Genomic DNA, 10,457 nt, shown 5'->3' on the forward strand with positions numbered 1-10,457 from the left:
AGCTATTTCCTCTCTCGCTTCCCACAGTAACCTGGGATAGATCCCATCTATATTGTTTTCCTGAGCACATGATTGATTTCTGTGATGGCTGACCTTAAATTTCCCTTCATTTAAAATGCAGATGAAAGGAAACACAGTGCTATATCTATGATAATGTTTGCTATCCACCACTCCAACAAACTCAACCCATATCACCAAAATATCTATAGTATTTAGAAATTCATGTGAATAAATGGCAGAGAAAATATGGAACCAGTAAAGGTCACTGTGGTCTATTTAACTAGTTTCCTTGCAGTCAACAGTCTGCAATAATGATGTAAACAACCAGCTCTGGCCGCCTTTACAAACCTTCATCACAAACATTGGTTACTACAATGCTAAATCCTTCTCAACCACAATGAGGCATATGAGTCATTATCTTGTTCTAGATCTTCGATGCTTAGGTTGAAATCACTGCACTAATGATAGTTTGATGCATATGTCAATGTGAATCTGCTCCGTCTGATACAATGTGTCTCGGTTGTGATGAATCCTATGGAAGTGAAGTAGCCTCCTGACACCCACTGTCTAGGCTCATATATAATGAATGGTCTTAGACGATGTATGGAGGCTGACTAGTGCTTGTGGAACTGTAGCCCAACACATCTTTAGAGAACAGTCGGGGAGAAAGCTGAACGTCCCTACTGAAACTGTGATTACTTTCCTCTTCTATTCCAGGAATCCTCATGGCTGTATCTTGTCGATTCATAACAAATTTTGGATAGTTTGTTTGGCCATTCAGAACTAAGTTGAGGTTGGTCAAATTTGTTTTACATACTAGTCTTAAATTTCAGTTAAATTTAAGTTTTAGTTCAACCCTTGATTAGGATGCCTATAACCTACTGAGTAAATTAATACATTTTCTTGCAAAATCATTAAGATGTCAGACAACCTGCACCATAAGACTGTTTATTTGTTACAAAATCACAAGTTAAAATTGAGGTTGGATGTACAAATACCTAATAGATATGAATAGCTGTAGCCAGAGTTTCCTAGCAGTCTGAATAGCAAATCAGAATGGATAAAGTTACTTAACAAAATGAATAGCTGAAAAAAGTTACACAGGCATTCAATGCATCCTTATAAATCAACATTAAGTGATGCTGAATACTAATTATAGCAGTGATGATAGTCTGAGAGTATTATAGTTGGCAAGGTTATTTTAGGGTTAAATTCCTGGATAGCTGACAACTCAACAGTTTTGATAGCCAGTCTCTTACATGCTGATTGTTAGGGGAGACAGTAGTGTAGTGGTAATATTGCTGAGCTAGTAATCCAAAGGCCCAGGCTAATGCCCTGGGGGACATGAGTTCAAATCCCGCCATGTCAGCTGATGAATTCAAATTAATTAATATTTTAAAAAATCTGGAATTGAAAGCTAGTCTCAGTAATGGTGCCGTGAAGCATATCATTGATCGTCATAAAAACCCATCTGGTTCACTAATGTCCTTTAGGGAAGGAAGTCTGTCATCCTTACCTGGTCTGGCCTATATGTGACTCCAGACCCATAGTAATGTGGTTGACTCTTAACTGCCCTCTGAAATGCCCTAGCAAGCTACTCAGTTGTCAAGGGGCAACTAGGGATGGGCAACAAATGGTGGCCTTGCCAGTAACACCACATCCCATGAAAGAATTTTAAAAAATATTTCATGGCTTACATGACCTGGTATTTATGAGAGAAGTGGTTGAGTCAAGTGTAAAGTTGATGAACCACCTTTTGGTAGTGGGGTTATCTTGCATCTTCTGTTCCAGTTGAACCCTCCCACTCCTATTGAATGAGTGCCAATATCTGGCTTCATTCTCACCTTTCTCTGTTCTCACATTTGTAAACTTTTCTTTACTTGCAACTGGTTAAAACAGGCTCACTTGCACGGGTACTCTGCATTTTACCCCCTGTTTTAGTTAGTAGTTCCTGTAAAGGTGTCTTTTTAAGTGTGCTAGGTAAAGGGTTCTTACAGAACAAGACAAACATAGACTATAACCTCTACAAAGACAAAAAGAAACATTACTACCAAAGTTGTTTTACTCTCCAAAGATTGCTGTAGGTTGTCTATTATTGATCTATCTGAGGGATGCAGAAATCTCTATTTTTATATTCTCCTTCTGTATTGCATCATTCTATGATTCTAGAAGGTCTCACCAATCTCTGACAATCAAACCTGATAAATGTGGTTTTCTACAACTGATCATTGAGACAATGGGGCATGGCTTTACCCCCAGCTTGACAGAATTTTAGCCTGCAATTTTTACCACTTTTTCTGTATCAATCTGAAATTTCTTGAGAATTTTTTCACACAACTGGAGAGGTGATTTTTTTATGTTCCATTATATGCTATCTAAGTGGTTTGAGTTAGGATAATAGCTTCTCATACTAGTAAGGAATGCCTGTCGTAATAACACAGCCCTTTCTGGCATCATTACTTAGGACCTTTTTTGGCTTTAATTGCTTTATGGTCTTTAGCTTAGAAAATTTTTATGACAAAATTATCTGAAAACTTTCATAGCCAAAAGCCTGGGAGGGGGTTTGAAGTGGTGCCTTTTATTTCACCTGCTTGTGCTGCTAATGGCAAAAACACAAATATGGAAGATATTCAAATTGGCTACCTGCTTTACTACATAGTAATAATAAGCGAGCTCGCCACTGGTATCAGACCCACCGGCCGTCCATGTCTCCGTTATAAAGACGTCTGCAAACGCGACATGAAATCGTGTGACATTGATCACAAGTCGTGGGAGTCAGTTGCCAGCATTCGCCAGAGCTGGCGGGCAGCCATAAAGACAGGGCTAAATTGTGGCGAGTCGAAGAGACTTAGTAGTTGGCAGGAAAAAAGACAGAGGCGCAAGGGGAGAGCCAACTGTGCAACAGCCCCAACAAACAAATTTCTCTGCAGCACCTGTGGAAGAGCCTGTCACTCCAGAATTGGCCTTTATAGCCACTCCAGGCACTGCTTCACAAACCACTGACCACCTCTAGGCGCGTATCCATTGTCTCTCGAGATAAGGAGGCCCAAAAGAAGAAAAAAAAAGAAATAATAAGTACACTTCAGTGCCATTCATTTATATGACTAAAAATACTTGTAAGTTCTTTCCTTTTTTCTCACCATCAAATTGCATTGGAATTTAGTAAATCAATTTTGTATGTTTTTCAGTTAAAAATTATTTGAATGTAAAATTAGGGATCACAGTAATCATACCTTCAAATATAGAGGGTTCTTTTTTATTGCACTATGTAAATCTAAAATGCAAAAAGTAAAACCCAAATATAATCTACTGTCATGTTTCCTCCTGCAGGTCAAAGGCCAGGGCTGTCTGCAGATCTGCTATTTGGAAAGTTCAAGGCATCCACTTGTGAAACATCTGAGTGAATGCCATCTTCATCACATCAGTGAATGTGTCGCTAGTGTCACAAGATGTTGGCTGAGTGACCATGTGATCATATCATCAAATAGTTGGTACATATGCCTCAGTTGATACCTGATTCTCCACACATACCTGGTTCCTCATACATACCTATTTCCCATAAATACCTGGTTTACATACACACCTCTTTCCACATATATATCTGGTTCCTCATAGATACCTTGTTCCTCATATATGCCTTGCTCCCCATATATATACCTGTTTCTCCATACAGACCCAGTTCCCATACATACCCTGTTCCCCATATATACCTGTTTCTCCATACATACCTGGTTATCCATACATACCTGGTTCCCCATATATACCTGGTCCCTCATACAGACCTGTTTCTCCATGCATACCTGGTTATCCATATGTACATGGTTTCTCATATTTACCTGGTTCCCCATACACACATGGTTCCTTATATATACCTGATTCCCCATACCTGATTCTTCATACATACCTGGCTCCCCATACATACTTGATTCTGAAATATATACCTGGTTCCCCATACATACCTGGTTCTCCAAACATACCTGGCTCCCCCTACATACCTGGTTCCTCAAATAACTACCTAGTTCCCCATAAATACCTGGTTTCTCATATATACCTGGCTCCCGCTACATACCTGGATCCTCAGTTTTTTTTAATTCATTCATGGAATGTGGGCGACACTGGCTAAGCCAGCATTTATTGCCCATCCCTAATTGGCCTTGAGAAGGTGGTGGTGAGTGCCTTCTTGAACCGCTGCAGTCCATGTGAGGTAGGTACACCCACAGTGCTGTTAGGGAGTTCCAGGATTTTGACCCAGCGACAGTGAAGGAACCGCGATATAGTTCCAAGTCAGGATGGTGTGTGACTTGGAAGGGAAATTGCCGGTAGTGGTGTTCCAATGCATCTGCTGCCCTTGTCCTTCTAGGCGGTCGAGGTCACGGGTTTGGATGGTGCAGTCTCAGGAGCCTTGGTGCGTTGCTGCAGTACTTCTTCTAGATGGTACACACTGCTGCCACTGTGCGTCTGTGGTGGAGGGAGTGAATGTTTGTGGATGCGGTGTCAATCAAGCGGACTGCTTTGTCCTGAATGGTGTCGAGCTTCTTGAGTGTTGTTGCAGCTGCATCCATCCAGGCAAGTGGAGAGTATTCCATTACATTCCTGACTTGTGCCTTGTAGATGGTGGACAGGCTTTGGGGAGTCAGGAGGTGAGTTACTCGCCTCAGAATTCCTAGCCTCTGACCTGCTCTTGTAGCCTCGGTATTTATATGGCTACTCCAGTTCAGTTTCTGGTCAATGGTAGCCCCTAAGATGTTGATAGGGGGGGACTCAGCGATGGTAATGCTGTTGAATGTCAAGGGGAAATGGTTAGGTTCTCTCTTATTTGAGGTGGTCATTGCCTGGCACTTGTTTGACGCGAATGTTACTTACCACTTATCAGCCCAAGCCTGGATATTGTCCAGGTCTTGCTGCATTTCTTCCCAAACTGCTTCAGTATCTGAGGAGTCACGAATGATGCTGAACATTGTGCAATCATCAGCGAACATCAGAGAATCATCAGCAAATCAAATATATACCTCATTCCCCAAACATACCTGGTTCCCTCTACATACCTAGTTCCTCATATTTATCTGGTTCCCCATATATACAACTGGTTCCTCATAAATACCTGGTTCCTGATACCTACTTGGTTCCCCATACATACTTGGTTCCCATATATACCTAGTTTGCCATTCTAACCTGGTATTCCCTGAATGTATTGATGCACATTTGCCTGCAGAGTGCACACTCAGTTCGTTTGTAAACTGCATCTGTCTGTGTGGGAGGTCAGTGTCAGGTCACCTGGTGCTAGCACCAGAAGGTGCAACCTGTCATTCTGCAGGTGTACTGCATTAACCTATTGTTTACAAGCACAAGCCTGATTTCAGCTATGCAGCAAAGGACTCAAAGCTATCGCAAATCCAGCCATGTCGCCAAGATGCTAATTATAATGCTTCAGCCTGGGAGGAACAACAAAATAGCAGTAATGAAAAAAGTAAGTCTTGATTGTTGCTGTGCAATATGTTTACAGCCAAAGAAACAGTGATTGTGGCCACAGTGAAGGTATTATATTCTGCAGTGACAATTTTAAACAAAACAATTGCAGGATGTATACAGATGAACAAAGCCTTTCAGCCCACTTTGGTCTATCCTTTTGGAAGCACCTACTGTTCCCCATCACAGCATCCAACTGTCTCTTAAAAATGACTGTGTAGTGTTTTACCACTAATCTCCCCAGAAGCTCATTCCAAGTATTTAATTGGTCTTTGTGTGAAAAGCTTTCTAGGATTAATCCTAAATTTGTCTTTTAGCAGTTTGAACTTGTGCCCCATTGTCCTACTGTCACAGTTTGTCTTGAAGTAGCGCTCTAGTTTTAACCTTTTCTATACTAGATAATGTCTTATCAGTCTCTGTAAAGGCCCCTCTCAGTCACATCATTTTAAAGCTGAAGAGCCGCTCTTTTTTCACAAAGAGCACTGTGTTTATAAATTAATGTTTAACAGGAAGGTAGTGTCAAAGTGTGTCCTCTTCTACATGAAGTCCTCCAGACAACATCTGTAGTCAGGACAGCTCTGCTGTTAGCTATCAAATAAACCACTGTCCTCAATTTTAATGCTTCTGGCTTCTTCCAGGCTAGTGCCGGGGATACCTGCAGTGTCCACCGGTCCACAACTTACAGATTCTTCAAAAATGTGGCTGATCCTTTATCCAGGACCAACATCTTCATAACATTCATACTAGAGTAGTAACAGAATGATATGACTGCACTATGAGATCACACTCCTGCCTTTCCATTAGAACAAGGAGTGATTGATTGCATCCATACTGCAGTTTGGGCTCCAACCCATAATTCTGCAATCTATATATTTTTTTATTATTTGTTTGTGGGATTTGGACGTCACTGGCTAGGCCTAGGGCATTTATTGCCCTAATTGCCATTGAACTGAGTGATTTCCAGGCCATTTTAATAGTTGACCACATTGCTGCGCGTCTGGTGTCACATGAAGGCCAGACCAGGTAAGAACAGCAGATTAATAATAAAAGCAAAAGACTGCAGATGCTGGAAATCTGAAATAAAAACAAGAAATGCTGGAAATACTCGGCAGGTCTGGCAGCATCTGTGGAGAGAGAAGCAGAGTTAACATTTCAGGTCAGTGACTCTTCATCAGAACTGGCAAAGGTTAGAAATGTAATAGGTTTTAAGCAAATAAAGCGGGGGGGAGGGGGGGGTGGGGTAACAGATAACAAAAGCGAAGGTGTTGATAGGACAAGGTCACAGAGAATAACTGACCAGAAAGTCATGAAGCAAAGGCAAATGGCATGTTAATGGTGTGTTGAAAGACAAAGCGTCAGTGCAGAGAGGGTGTTAATGGACAGAAAAATGAACAGGCCTGGCCCAAAGCACAAACATGAAAAAAATAATGGGCAGGCACATGGTAAGAAAAATGAATGATGAAACAAAATAAAATAAAAGAAAAAGAAAAAATAACTGAAAATAAAAAGGGGGGCCCGTCATGCTCTGAAATTATTGAACTCAATGTTCAGCCCAGCAGGCTGTAGCGTGTCTAATCGGTAAATGAGATGCTGTTCCTTGAGCTTGCGTTGATGTTCACTGGAACACTGCAGCAATCCCAGGGCAGAGATGTGGGCATGAGGGCAGGGGGGGGAGTGTTGAAATGGCCAGCAACCGGAAGCTCGGGGTCATGCTTTCAAACTGAGCGGAGGTGTTCTGCAAAGCGGTCACCCAATCTGCATTTGGTCTCCCCAGTGTAGAGGAGACCACTTTGTGAGCAGCGAATACAGTGTACTAAATTGAAAGAAGTATAAGTAAATCGCTGCTTCACCTGAAAGGAGTGTTTGGGGCCTGGGATAGTGAGGAGAGAGGAGATAAAAGTGCAGGTATTACACTGGGCGTCACAGTGGTGCAGTGGTTAGCACCGCAGCCTCACAGCTCCAGTAACTTGGGTTCGGTTCTGGGTACTGTCTGTGTGGAGTTTGCAAGTCCTCCCTGAGACCGTGTGGGTTTCCTCCCACATGCCAAAGACTTGCAGGTTGATAGGTAAATTGGCCATTGTAAATTGCCCCTAGTGTAGGTTGGATGAGAATTGAGGGAAGGTGGAGATGTGAGAAGGAATTGGGATTAATGTAGGGTTAGTATAAATGGGTGGTTGATGGTTGATCTGGACTTGTTGGGCCGAAGGACCTGTTCGGTGCTGTATCACTCTCTCTCTATGACCTCCTGCGATTGCATGGGAAGATGCCATGGGAAGGGGATGAGGTGTTGCAGGTAATGCAGGAGCAGGCCAGGGTGTCGCAGAGGGAACGATCCCTTTGGAATGCTGACGGGAGGGGAAGATGCATCTGGTACTGGCATCATGTTGGAGGTGGCAGAAATGGTGGAGGATGATCCTTTGGATGTGGAGGCTGGCGGGGTGGAAAGTGAGGACCAGGGGAAACCTGTTGCAGTTCTGGGAGAGAGAGGAGGGGAGGGGGTGACAGCAGAGGTGCAGGAAATGGGTTGTGCATGGTTGAGGTGGGGGGGAATCCTCAGTTGAGGAAAAAGGAAGACATATCAGAAGTACTGTCATGGAAGGTTGCATCAGAGACAGAGAAACTGGAAGGAAGGAATGGAGTCCTTACAGGAGGTAGGGTGTGAAGAAGCTGTTTGAAGATAAATCCACATTTGATATGTGGGAGGCTTTTAAAGAGAGGTTGATTAGCGTGCAGGAGAGACATGTTCCTGTGAAAATGAGGGATAGAAATGGCAAGATTAGGGAACCATGGATGACAGGTGAAATTGTGAAACTAGCTAAGAGGAAAAAGGAAGCATACATAAGGTTTAGGCGGCTGAAGAAAGACGAAGCTTTGGAAGAATATCGGGAATGTAAGACCAATCTGAAACGAGGAATTAAGAGGGCTAAAAGGGGTCATGAAATATCTTTAGCAAACAGGGTTAAGGAAAATCCCAAAGCCTTTTATTCATATATAAGGAGCAACAGGGTAACTAGAGAAAGGATTGGCCCACTCAAGGACAAAGGAGGAAAATTATGCGTGGAGTCAGAGAAAATGGGTGAGATTCTAAACGAGTACTTTGCACGGTATTCACCGAGGAGAGGGACATGACGGATGTTGAGGTTAGGGATAGATGTTTGATTACTCTTGGTCAAGTCGGCATAAGGAGGGAGGAAGTGTTGGGTATTCTAAAAGGCATTAAGGTGGACAAGTCCCCAGGTCCGGATGGGATCTATCCCAGGTTACTGAGGGAAGCAAGAGAGGAAATAGCTGGGGCCTTAACAGATATCTTTGCAGCATCCTTAAATACGGGTGAGGTCCCGGAGGACTGGAGAATTGCTAATGTTGTCCCCTTGTTTAAGAAGGGTAGCAGGGATAATCCAGGTAATTATAGACCGGTGAGCCTGACGTCAGTGGTAGGGAAGCTGCTGGAGAAGATACTGAGGGATAGGATCTATTCCCATTTGGAAGAAAATGGGCTTATCAGTGATAGGCAACATGGTTTTGTGCAGGGAAGGTCATGTCTTACCAACTTAATAGAATTCTTTGAGGAAGTGACAAAGTTGATTGATGAGGGAAGGGCTGTAGATGTCATATACATGGACTTCAGTAAGGCGTTTGATAAGGTTCCCCATGGTAGGCTGATGGAGAAAGTGAAGGCGCATGGGGTCCAGGGTGTATTAGCTAGATGGATAAAGAACTGGCTGGGCAACAGGAGACAGAGAGTAGCAGTGGAAGGGAGTTTCTCAAAATGGAGACGTGTGACCAGTGGTGTTCCACAGGGATCCGTGCTGGGACCACTGTTGTTTGTGATATACATTAATGATTTGGAGGAAAGTATAGGTGGACTGATTAGCAAATTTGCAGACGACACTAAGATTGGTGGAGTAGCAGATAGTGAAGGGGACTGTCAGAGAATACAGCAGAATATAGATAGATTGGAGAGTTGGGCAGAGAAATGGCAGATGGAGTTCAATCAGGGCAAATGCGAGGTGATGCATTTTGGAAGATCCAATTCAAGAGTGAACTATACAATAAATGGAAAAGTCCTGGGGAAAATTGATATACAGAGAGATTTGGGTGTTCAGGTCCATTGTTCCCTGAAGGTGGCAACGCAGGTCAATAGAGTGGTCAAGAAGGCATACGGCATGCTTTCCTTCATTGGACGGGGTATTGAGTACAAGAGTTGGCAGGTCATGTTACAGTTGTATAAGACTTTGGGTCGGCCACATTTGGAATATTGCGTGCAGTTCTGGTCGCCACATTACCAAAAGGATGTAGATGCTTTGGAAAGGGTGCAGAGGAGGTTCACCAGGATGTTGCCTGATATGGAGGGCGCTAGCTATGAAGAGAGGTTGAGTAGATGAGGATTATTTTCATTAGAAAGACGGAGGTTGAGGGGGGACCTGATTGAGTTGGACAAAATCATGAGAGGTATAGACAGGGTGGATAGCAAGAAGCTTTTTCCCAGAGTGGGGGATTCAATTACTAGGGGTCACGAGTTCAAAGTGAGAGGGGAAAAGTTTAGGGGGGGTATGCGTGGAAAGTTCTTTACGCAGAGGGTGGTGGGTGCCTGGAACGCGTTGCCAGCGGAGGTGGTAGACGCGGGCATGATAGCGTCTTTTAAGATGTATCTGGACCGATACATGAATGGGCAGGAAGCAAAGAGATACAGACCCTTAGAAAATAGGCGACAGGTTTAGATAGAGGATCTAGATCGGCGCAGGCTTGGAGGGCCGAAGGGCCTGTTCCTGCGCTGTAATTTTCTTTGTTCTAAGTGTAGAAACAGCAGACTTCCTTCCCTAAAGGACATTGGTGAACCAGATGGTTTTTTTTTCATCAATCGTTTCATAGTCAACATTATACGAGCTTTTTTTTTAAATTCCCAGATTAATTGAATTCAAATTTCACCATCTGCCATGGTGGGATTGAAACCCATGTCCCCAGAGCAGTAGCTTGTTCTTTGGGTTACT

Source organism: Heterodontus francisci, chromosome 3 (assembly GCF_036365525.1).
Source record: "Heterodontus francisci isolate sHetFra1 chromosome 3, sHetFra1.hap1, whole genome shotgun sequence".
NCBI classification, from domain to species: Eukaryota; Metazoa; Chordata; class Chondrichthyes; order Heterodontiformes; family Heterodontidae; genus Heterodontus; species Heterodontus francisci.